Genomic DNA, 11,810 nt, shown 5'->3' on the forward strand with positions numbered 1-11,810 from the left:
AAACAATTGGTTCCAAGGGCTCCCCTGTCTCACTTAACCATTACATCGATAGGTTTCGATGGAACACCTTCCCTTAGCCCGCTGTTACAACCACTTGCATTCCATGTTGACAAATGTACTACTCCATGTCCATTTTTGCTTTCTCTGAACACACCAGACAATATTGTGGGTCTGGATGTGCTCAAATATTTCAGGGCTACGATACGATGTTCTCAGGAAGGAGTACGTGTAATTTTGAATGATAATTAATTAATTACTCCGTGATTGAGAGATCCTGTCTTATTAAGGAGGACATTGCATTGGCTTCACTCCCTAGTACTTTGTGGGCGAATTCAGACACCGATGTAGGGCAAATGATTATTCCACCAGTACACATCAGTGTCAAGTAGGGTGCTTCATTGTCACGCTTGCCTCAATACAGGATTTCACAAGAAGGGTCCATGATTTAATTGAAGTAGGGGTTTTGGAAGAGGTTCCCTATGACATTTGTAATAGTCCTATTCTACACATTTTGAAAAAAGGCACTGACAATAGGATTTACATATTTATCATTGATTTGCGAGAAGTCAACAAGATTGTAGTACCACAATACCCTGTGGTTTCTGACATACCGACATTGCTTACCGTGGTTCCCCCGACAGCAACTACTTTTTCTGTGATCGACCTGAAGAATGCTTTCTTCTTGATTCCTATTCATCCTGACAGCCGATATTTGTTCGGCTTCACTTTGAATAATCGATCGTGTAGATTTTGTAGAATTCCTCAAGGGCATACTGAGAGTCCTAGCATTTACAGTCAAGCATTGAAAAGACAACTTGATTCTTTCACTTTGTCTGAAGGTGTGGCTCTCATTCAATATGTTGATGATATCTTGTTGGCAGCCGATACACCTGAACAGCGTGAGCAATGTACTCTATCTTTACTTTCCTTCCTTGCTTCACACCACATGGAAGAAATTGCAATATTGTAGACCGAAGGTAACCTATTTAGGTCACCTTCTGTCTAAGGAGGGTCGTGCACTTACACCAGATCGCATTCCAGCAATTTTAGACACACCAGTACCTTCTACTCAGAAAGATGTCCGTGCATTCAGTGGTTTGACTTCGTTTTGTAGGCAATGGATATTAGGGTTTTCACACATTGGTAAACCGTTGTTAGCGCTTCTGACCAAAGACACTCCAATGCCCCTTCCATGGACAATTGAATGCCAGAATGTTTTTTGTCAGATACGACAAGCTCTTTGTTCTGCACCAGTGTTAGGCACTTCAGATTACACAAAGCGTTTTATACTCTATGTTCATGAGAAAGACGGGTGTGCATTGTCAGTTTTAGTACAGCCACACGGGGACAAACAGCATCCCTGTACGTATTTTTCAGCAGTCCTTGATCCCGTTGCTCGTGCATTGCCTGGTTGCTTTCATGCAGTTGCTGCAGCACAAGTTGTACATATGTGTTTCCACCATACATCAATCATGCAATCACTAATAATTGAGATCCTTGTTATTCAGGGTTGTCAATAGGTGTTTATTTCAGGAGACGTCACAGCCAACACGTGTTTCGTCGGTGGGGAATGTAACCCTTGACTTTTTCAAGGCTGTTAGATGAAGAAAAGTGACGTTTGTAACATTCAAGTTGCGGTCATTACATGATGTTACAGTACACAGAAATACATTTTTTTGTTATGTTACCATGCGCAGGTGGTGATACGGATCTTACATATTGTGCATATGTACTTTGGATAGTGCCACTTTAAATGTATGTTTAGTTTTACATTGACCACTAGGTATATACAGCGTACTTCCAAAATTTCAGAAGTCAAATGGTAGAATTGGGTCCACAGCTCTCACTGCAAGAGAATGTTGCCTACCTTGGTGGAACCTGCTGTGCTGACTGATCATCGAGAGATTCTGGAAACGGAGAAGGGCCACGCTATCTCACCTGAAGAATCTGAAGGAGTCTTCCCGGACCACACGATTCCTGGAACATCCCGGTACCAGCTGAGACCGAGGAAAGAATCTGCAATTTTGAAAAAGACTGGTTGAGCAACCGCCCTGGGTTGGTGAAACGGAGTGCCGATGTGGCAAGGGGGGGGGATCACTCTGGGGAAGTGACACCCATCTTGACCCTCGGGGAAGAAATCAACGGCTGCCCAGGGATAAGAGCTCCAACGATTACTTCAACAAGGGAGAAATCATGTCTGCAAGAAGATCAACTGTTGTTAAAATCATCTGTGCTGTAGGGTTTGTTGTTGCTATGGTGGCTATCGCAGTAATAACCTGGTTTGTGGAGAAAGTGGCTCCTGCTCGACAGCTTTTGATCGCCACTACTCCAATACCAGCTGAGTATCATTATTTTACGCTTCCCTACCATGAGCAGAAGCATCGACAGTCCTACCTAAATAATACATTCATTCAGATATTGCATCATACTCATAATGCCACAAATACTACCAACTGTTGGGTGTGTGGGATGATACCTGCCCACCAAAAGAAAGGGGGAACACCTTTTATTCCTCTTCCATTTTCACATAATGGTTCTTGTCAAGCTTGGTTTGCGCTTATACCTGCTTTTGGAGAGACGGCGATAGGACGGATTAATTATCATCTTAATAAAGTGTGTTACCCAGATGAAGATGGTAATCCACAAGCTGAAGGAACTAAGTGGAAATGGGAGGAATACCGTCCTGTGAACATTTCTATGCCACATGTTTTCCAAAACATGAGAACTATTAAGAACAAGGGACTATTTATGATTTCTGTGACCAGAGCTAAAGCAGACTTATGTATAGGAAATGTTGGGAGAATTCCAGTGGGGAGAAGTGAGTGTACTGTGGTTTTGACTATTGAAAGTGCCACTAATCTTAGTTTTATCTCATCACATAATACATATTTCGTATGTGATAATAAGGGGTATTACCAACTCCCAATTGGATGGTCTGGGGTATGTTACGTACCATTCTTGTTACCCCCTGTATTCCTAGCCCCTCCATCGTATCACCGTGATTTCAAACTGTACAATGATATCTCTAAGAACTGATACAAAAGGACAATAAGTACAGATGAGGTTGATTAGACTGACACTACTCTGCAACAATATGTCGACTTTAATTTGGGCTTGTTTTTCTTTGTGGGTGCTGCATTAAACAGTAGAAAAATAAGACGATTGACTCGTGTTGTGGAAGCTGAGACCAATCAGACAGCTATGGCACTTGGCAACATTACTGAAGAGCTGCAAATTGCAAGGATTGTAGCACTCCAGAACCGTATGGTCCTTGATGTGATACTAGCTGATCAAGGTGGTGCATGTTGCATAATTGGTAGCAGCTGTTGTGTCTACATCCCGGACCACTCACCTTCAGTATTTGTTGCGATCTCGAAACTGCATAACATCACTGCTGAGATTCATACAGAGACTGGCACCTGGACTTTCGCCAGCTGGATGTGGACACTTTTTACTACTTGGGGTTGGAAGCTGCTGACCATTCTTTGTGTAATACCGGTGATATTATTTACATGCTGTGTATGTATACAATGTGGTCCAATACTCTGCTCTGCCTGTATTTCTGCCTCAACACCTGCCAAGCGAAATGTTGCAGAAATGAAAGCACAACGTTTATTGAATAAAGAAGTCACTGAAATGATGAATATCAATATACAAGATGAGAACCTAGATTACCCCAAATAAACGAATGTCTTCAGCTAATGCTAAAAGGGTTGTCTGTTGTAATTTAGCAGCGAGCGGGGTTAGCATTTAGCTGAAGCCATCTTGGATTTGGCAGCCATCTTGTCTGCAATGTTCTCACCATGTGCTCTGTCCTACCTTGCTGTCTTTTGCTCTTGTATTCTGCCTAGAGACAGACTATATTTAGGTTCTGCTACTCTGCATATGCGCAGAGGAGACTGTGACTTTCCATGCACCTGTTATCACGATTTTCTAAATTAAACTTTTTAACTAATTTTGTTGTGGAAAATGTTTTATTTGTAAAAATGCACTTGCATAAACAGACTCCTTCTATCTCCTATAGTTCCACCAATTAAAAGATGTGAATATCCAACCTAAGGAATCAACAAGAATGTCATCCATCATCAAGTTCCTAACTACAATCATGATATGTCCCCTAATGTTTTTAATTATGGTTCTATAGAACCATGCACCAGGTGTGAGAATACACATAGGCATGTGATAAATATGTTAGGTATATGTAAGTAGAAAAACTTTCACCACATTTGAAATTATATTGCAAGAGGGACCAACTTTCAATCAATCAATCAATCAGCATTGGTAGAGCGTATCTAGGCTTTAGGGTGCGTGGTCTCCGTCGTGCCAGGTTCCCATTCAACAGGTCTTGAGGAGATGGCAGGAAGAGGTAAGAAACAAGCAGAGACAGGCAAATAGAGGGCAGAAAAATGAGCAAGCAGAAAGGCAAAACAGAGTGCAGAAAAAAGAGCAAGAAAAGCAAAACAGAGGTGCAGAAAAACGAGCAGAAAAGCAAAACAGAGGGCAGAAAAGCAAGCAGAAAAGGCAAAACAGAGCAGTAGAGGGCAAAACCGAGGGCAACAAAGATTTGGAAAAAATGCTAACTAGAGAGCAGAAAAACAAGCCGAAAGCCAACACAAAGGGCAGAAAAACGAGCAGGAAAGGCACAAATGAGCAGAAGAGAGCAAAACAGAAGGCATAAAAATGAGCAAGCAGAAACGGCAAAAGACGGGGCAGAAAAAAGAGCAGGTAAAACGAAACAGAGGGGGTAACAAGCAGAAAATGCAAAATATAGGACAGAAAAACAAGCAGAAAAGTCAAAACAGAGTAAGAAACGAGCAGAGGAGGTGCAAACAGAGGGCCAAAAAACTAGCAGAAATTGCAAAACAAAGGGCAAAAAAGTAAGCAGAAAAGGCAAAACAGAGCAGAAAAGGGCAAAACTGAGGGCACAAAAATTAGGAGAAAAGGCAAAACGGAGGGAAGAAAAACAAGCCGAAAAGCAACACAGGGGGCAGAAAAACGAGCATGAAAGGCACAAATGAGCAGAAGAGAGGAAAACAGAGGGCAGAAAAACAAGCAGAAAGGCAAAACAGAGCAGAAGAGGGCAAAACACAGGGCAGTAACACAAACTGAAAAGGTAAAACAGAGGGCAGAGAAATTAGCAGAAAAGGAAAAGTGCAGAAAAACGAGCAGGAAAGGCAAAACAGACGGTTGAGAAACTGGCAGAAAAGGCAAAAAAGGGCAGAAAAACTAGCGGAAACAAGTAAAACAGAGCACAGAAAAATTAGCTGAAAAGGCAAAACAGAGAGAAAAACAAGCAGGGGGCACAAACAGAGGGCAGCAGGTAGCCAGGCAGCAAAGGGTAGGAGACTGCAGTCAAAATGATGAACTGGAAACTGTCGTAGAGGAGCTGGCACAAGGACCTGCTCAATAAGGTCGCGCTGTGGCCTCCTTTAAGTAGGACCTGGGGGGATGGCGGGGCATTGGGTGGCGGGAGGAGGGAAACGTTGTGAGGAGGGAAACAGGAAGAGGTGAAGAAACAAGCAGGAAATGGCAAAGTAAAGGGCAGAAAATGACCATAAAAGGCAAAAAGGAGGGCAGAAAAGAAAAAACAGGGTAGAAAAACTAGCAGAAAAGGCAGAACAGAAGATGGCAAAACAGAGGGAAGGAAAATGAGGAGGAACGGCCTAACGGGGCAGAAAAACGAGCTTTAAAAGGCAAAACGTAGGGCAGAAAAATGAGCAAGAAAGGCAAAGCAGAGGGCAGAAAAACAAACAGAGGAGGCACAAACAGAGCGCAGCAGGTAGACAGGCAGCAGAGGGTAAGGGACTGCGGGCAAGTTGAAAAGGAGAACTGTCACAGGGGGAACTGGCAGGAAGACCTGCTCCTTTCACTTATGAGCATTGCGAGAAAATAGTGTAAGGCGAAACAGTCTCACATAAGAGTACCAATACTTTAGTAATCAATGGATTCAGACAGTGATTACTAAATAATCTGAAGAATGCATAACATTCTTTCCTCAAATCAAATTGTTATGACATGGATAGTTTGTCTGAATGATTGTACAAGAAGGATTATCCTAAGCAGTGTAAGTTGACAAAGAAATGTTCTTCAAACGTTCAACTGTGGTAACAACATTGTTGAAAAGTGTTTATTGCATTTATGTAATTCGCCAGTGTGAGAAACTGGGTTGTTGGTTGAGGAGTGGATGAACCCTTCTCAAGCAGCAGCTGCAATCCTTGCCAGGGTGAGCCACAACAGTCACTAAATAAACCTGTGCTTAACCTTCTGGTTACTTGGCACACAAGCAGTCAGGCTCAACTGAGAGGCAATATGTAAAGTATTTATGCAGCCCATAAACAGAAATACAGTGAAAACACAGCACGAGGAAAACCCCCCACTGATTTAAAATAATAAAATAACATATAATAAATATTTGGCATCAAAACAGCCAAACTTCAATTTGTTGAGCAGGAGATATGCAATTTTTTAAAAGATTTATGTAAAAATAGTGCCTATAAGTACAAAGTGTCAACTGTGACTGGGACAAAGTCACAAGTTCAGGCCGACCGCGATGAGTACGGACCGGATACAGGGTCAGGTACCTTATATCCTTGACGCGGGTCGGTGCGCCGTGCATCGGCAGTTCTGAGGAGTGCTACCGGGTCCTGCATCGGATGCGTTGTGCGGTTCAGTATCGAAATATTGAGGGACAAAATATCGAATTATCAAAATATCGACGCCAAAATACCTTGGGACAGAATATAGAAAGCCTATCTACAAACAGGTAAGTACTAAAATATCGATTCCCAAAATATAGAATTTTAAAATATAGTTAAATAAAATATCGAATTTTTTAAGTGTATTAAAAATACTAGAAATGTAATTAAATAATGAACATAATTAAATAAAACATAAATAAAATAATGTAAAAAAGCTTAAAATGTAAAAATAATAAATGAAATGTAAAAAAAGTTTTCATATATATTTACTTAATAATATTATAAAATAATTATTCATCTTAATTATAAAATATTTAGAACATTAATAAAAATATATTGACATACATATATAAACATATTATTTAAATATGAAAATAAATATAATAATTAAAATAATAATTTGTAGGGTAATTAATAATGAGAGCAAGAGTAGTGAAAGTGTTGAATAGCGTAGGTGTAAAAATTACTATTCCCACTCCAGAGAGTGCAACAGTAGGGAAAACATTGGATAGTGTAGGGGTAAAAATTACTATTCCCACTCCAGTGAGTGCAACAGTAGGGAAAGCGTTGGATAGAATAGGGGTAAAAATTACTATACCCACTCCAGTGAGTGCAACAGTAGGGAAAGCGTTGGATAGCGGGAGGGTAAAAATTACTATTCCCACTCCAGAGAATACAACAGTAGGGAAAGCGTTGGATAGCGTAGGGATAAAAATTACTATTCCCACTCTAGAGAGTGCAACAGTAGGTAAAGCATTGGATAGCGGGAGGGTAAAAATCAGTATTCCCACTCCAGAGAGTGCAACAGTAGGGAAAGCGTTGGATAGCAGGAAGGTAAAAATGACTATTCCCACTTCAGAGAGTGCAACAATAGGAAAAGTGTTGGAAAGAGGGGGGGTAAAAATTACTATTCCCACTCGAGAGAGTGCAACAGTAGGGAAAGAGTTGGTTACCGTAGGGGTAAAAATTACTATTCCCACTCCGGTGAGTGCAACAGTAGGGAAAGCGTTGGAAAGCGTAGGGGTTAAAATTACTATTCCCACTCCAGAGAATGCAACAGTAGAGAAAGTAATGATTTAATATTTAAATAAGAATAAATTAATGATCAATACCAATTTAAAATTAAATACAATTAATGGTCAATAAAAAAATATGTAATAATTAATTAATTATAAATACCAATACATGTTATTTATTAAAAAGGAATCACCTATTAATAATTAATTAACAACGAATTACTTTTCTATAGCAAAGCTATAATAATGTATAAAAAATTACCAAATAATAAAATTAATTACCAATTAATAATTCATTAACAATTAATTATTTATCAAAACATATAAATACATATTTACTTAATTACAATTAAATTACTCCCCACCCTATTGCCCTATAACCCACAACCCAGTCCAAATAATAAATTAAAACAATTAACATATTTTTCAATTAATTCAAACTTAATTACCAATTAATAAAAAATTATTATCAATTAATAATTAACATGTAATTATCAATACATGCAAACAAAAATACATATTTACTTAATTACAATTAAATTACTCCCCACCCTATTCCCCTATAAACCCACAACCCGCTTCAGAACTAAAACATAAAATCAAATTAAAAATAATTATTAATTCATAAAAACTCATATTTGATTTACTATAATTACATTACTTCCCACCCATTTCCCCTATAAACCCACAACCCGCTACGGAATTAAAAAACATTCATTATTTAAAAAAAATTAAACATACATTACAAATATAATATATATTTTTAACACATATACTAGCAAACACAACACTAAAAAAAAAATTTGATATTATGGAAAATGATATTTTAAATTCGATATTATAGGTATCGATATTTCTTACCTTAAATTCGATATTCTGACCAACTATATTTTGGTCAGTCGATATTCTGTTCATTCTATATTTTTTGTTCGGTATTCTGGGCAGTCGATATTTTGAATTCGATATTTAGAGTGTTCACCGCGTTGTGCAGTATCAGATTTGATGGGCATTGCAGGGTCATGTGTCGAGATGCATTGCGCTGCTGTGATTCCAATGAGGAGCGTGAGGGCCGCAATGCGAGATCCATGTCGAGTTGAGTCGCACTGCGTCAGTACCGATGAGTAGCTGCAAGGGCTACTGCAGATTGCGTTGTGCTGTGTCAATACTGAAGGAGACCACGGCTGGGCTGGCAGAGCATTTAATTCCCACTTCCAACGGTCCAGGACTGGGGGGGCACCAATTGGGGGTTTAAGACTCACAGCAGGCAGAGTCCAGGTGCAGGGTTCAAGATGGTTGGAGCCTTTTCTGTCCCTGAGGCTTTGATCAGGAGGCCAGCCAAGTAGCCCTTGCAGTCACTTTGGAAGTCCTAGGTTCAAGGAGAAGTACAGGGCTCAAGCAGCAAGTCAGACCTCTGGGACTAGGAGAATGCTTCAGGCAGCATGGCAGTTCTTCTTGGTGCAGCGTATCAGTCTTCTGAAGTGAACAGCAGGCCACAGCAGCAGGCAGTTCTCAGAGAGTCCTTCTGCAGGTCCAAAACGTGAACTGCAACTTTGAAGTGGACAAAACTTCTGGAGTCTTTCCCCTACAGAAGTGTCCGGAATTTCCTGCTTCCCTGCTCTGGTCCCAGTTTGTCTGGAGGCAGAATGAGCTACTGCAAAGCTCTTTGTGAATGTGCTGAGGCAGCCCCTTTGAGGTGCAAGTGTGGTAGGGGACTGCACCACCCCCATCTTGCCTAGATGGACCATCCTGCCACCACCCAGTCTCTCTACTGTGTGGCTGTCTGGGAGGTAAACATAAAGGCCAGCTGCAACTCACACCTAGGCATGTGACCCACAAGCAGGTTGTAGGCAACAAATGGTTAGGACAAGAAAATATGAACTTTCTAAAAGAGCATTTTCAGAATTGTGACTTCAAATCCACCTTTACCATTAAAGCGAGTTTTTAAATTACAATTCTTTAGAGACCAAACTTAACATTACCACCTATTCTCAATAAAAACGATATCACTTTTTAACTGTATTAAGGCACCCCAATGTTATACTATGGTAGAGGTACGCCTTGCAGTAGTAAAACATATGTAAGAGTTTTTCACTACCAGAACATGTAAAATGTAAAAGTACATGTTGAACGTTTTTTAGACACACTGCACCCTGGCTTGTGGCCTGTTTAGGGGCTACACTAGGGGCGATTTATATGTATTAAAAGGGAAGGTTTAGGCCTCGTAAAAGGCTTTATCTGCCAGGATAAAATTGCAGTTTATAGCTGCATATGCAGGCCACAGCAGCAGGCAGTTCTCTAAGAGTCCTTCCGCAGATCCAGAAAGTGAACTGAATAGAGGGTCTGAGGGTGCTATTTTTATACATGTACCCGCTCTGAAGTGAAATAATCTTCGGGAGTCCCCCCACCCCCACTGTAATGTCTGTAATTCCCTGTCTCCCTGCCCTGGTTGTCTGTGGCACAATAACCTAGTGTGACACCCTTTGTGAGTGTGTGTGCAGAGGCAACCTCTGTGAAGTATACGTGCTGTAGGTGACAGCTCCACCCTCATCCAGCCTAGATTGCCCGTCCTGCCACCACTCATTGTGTGCTGTCTGGGAGGAATACATAAAGTCCAACTGCCACTCACACCTAGGCATGCGATCCAGGAGCAGGCTGCAGGCATTAAATCGTTAGGACAAGATAATGCTAAATTTCTAAAGTGCCATTTTCAGAATTGTGACTTAAAATCTGACTTTACCATTATAGAGGGTTTTAAATTGCAATTCTTTAATGACCAAACTTGATATTCCAACCTACTCTCAATCAAACTTATCACTTATTAAATGTAATGAGGTAACCAAATGTTATCCTAAGGAAGAGGGAGGCCTTGCAGCAGTGAAAAGAGAGTTTTTCATTACCAGGACATGTAAAACTTAAAAGTACATGCCCAACTTTTGACATACACTACACCCTGCCTTGCAGGCTGTTTGTGGGCTACCGTAAGGGTGACATATGTATAAAAAAGGCAGATTAAGGCCTGGGTTTTTTGTCATGTGGTAATGGCAGTTTATAACGGCATACACATGCTGCAATGGCAGGTCTGAGAAATGTTTTAGGGTGCTACTTAGGTGGGTGGCACAATAAGTGCTGCAGACCCACTAGTAGCATTTAATTTACTTGCCATGGGTATATGGTATACCACTTTACTAGGGACTTATGAGTGCATTTAGTGAGGCAAATAGGTGTAAGCATATTTGACCATGATTTAGGGACTGAGCACAACCGCTTTAATACTGGTCCGCAGTTATAAAGTGCAAAGTGTGTTAAGAGCCAAAAAAACAGGTTCAGAAAACAGGAGCGGTGAAGGCAAATGGTCGGGGAGGACACTGCAGAGAGGGCAAGGTCCAAAAGCCACTGAGGATTAACATCTGTACTTTCATTAATTTAATGAAAAGTGGCTGTCTGTCCAATATGACAGGCATTTTATGATACATCTAAATGAGATTGTGTGCACTAAACACTGGAGGCCCAATTCACAAAGGTGTTGAGCTTACACATATGCATACTTTAATGCTTTCTGGCAGCTCTAGTGCATTCTGTTGTCACTCATGAATATATTATGCATGTTATAATTTATGTGTGAATAAGGATCATATTCATGTACAATGCAGACTTACAGCAATTCCACTAGTCATACATGTTTGTAAAATATGGAAAGCCTACACTCAGTATGCATACAATTGAGAATCTTGTAAAACGTTTTACATTTTTGGGTAATTTGAACTATATTGTCCTGTGGAAAAAAATGCAATGTAACCAATTCCTACATTCTGCTTTAAATTAGGCATGAATAAGTCACTCATATAAGTGATGTAAGTGCATTTACAGATCTTTGTGAATGACAAAGATTTACTACTTTTGGGTAACAGCTACATTTGCTTCGTTTAAACTCAGATTTGTCACTTTTCAGCCATAGTAAAAGGATGTGTGCGGTGTGGTCAGCATAGATTTTGTGTATGAAGGGATCCATTCTTGCACAAAAACTATGCTTTAAAGCAATTTCCTTTTTTGTATGTGTGCTGGAGAATGCAGCACAAACCCAAAGAGGAATAATGAG

The 11,810-nt window shown here is 40.2% G+C and overlaps 1 long non-coding RNA gene across 5 annotated transcripts in view; it reads left to right on the forward strand.

Moving 5' to 3' along the window:
- Positions 1-11,810, forward strand: part of LOC144763639 (uncharacterized) — a 266,955-nt gene that overhangs the window by 171,718 nt on the left and 83,427 nt on the right. The window lies entirely within an intron of this gene.

Source organism: Lissotriton helveticus, chromosome 6 (genome assembly GCF_964261635.1).
Source record: "Lissotriton helveticus chromosome 6, aLisHel1.1, whole genome shotgun sequence".
Taxonomy (NCBI): domain Eukaryota; kingdom Metazoa; phylum Chordata; class Amphibia; order Caudata; family Salamandridae; genus Lissotriton; species Lissotriton helveticus.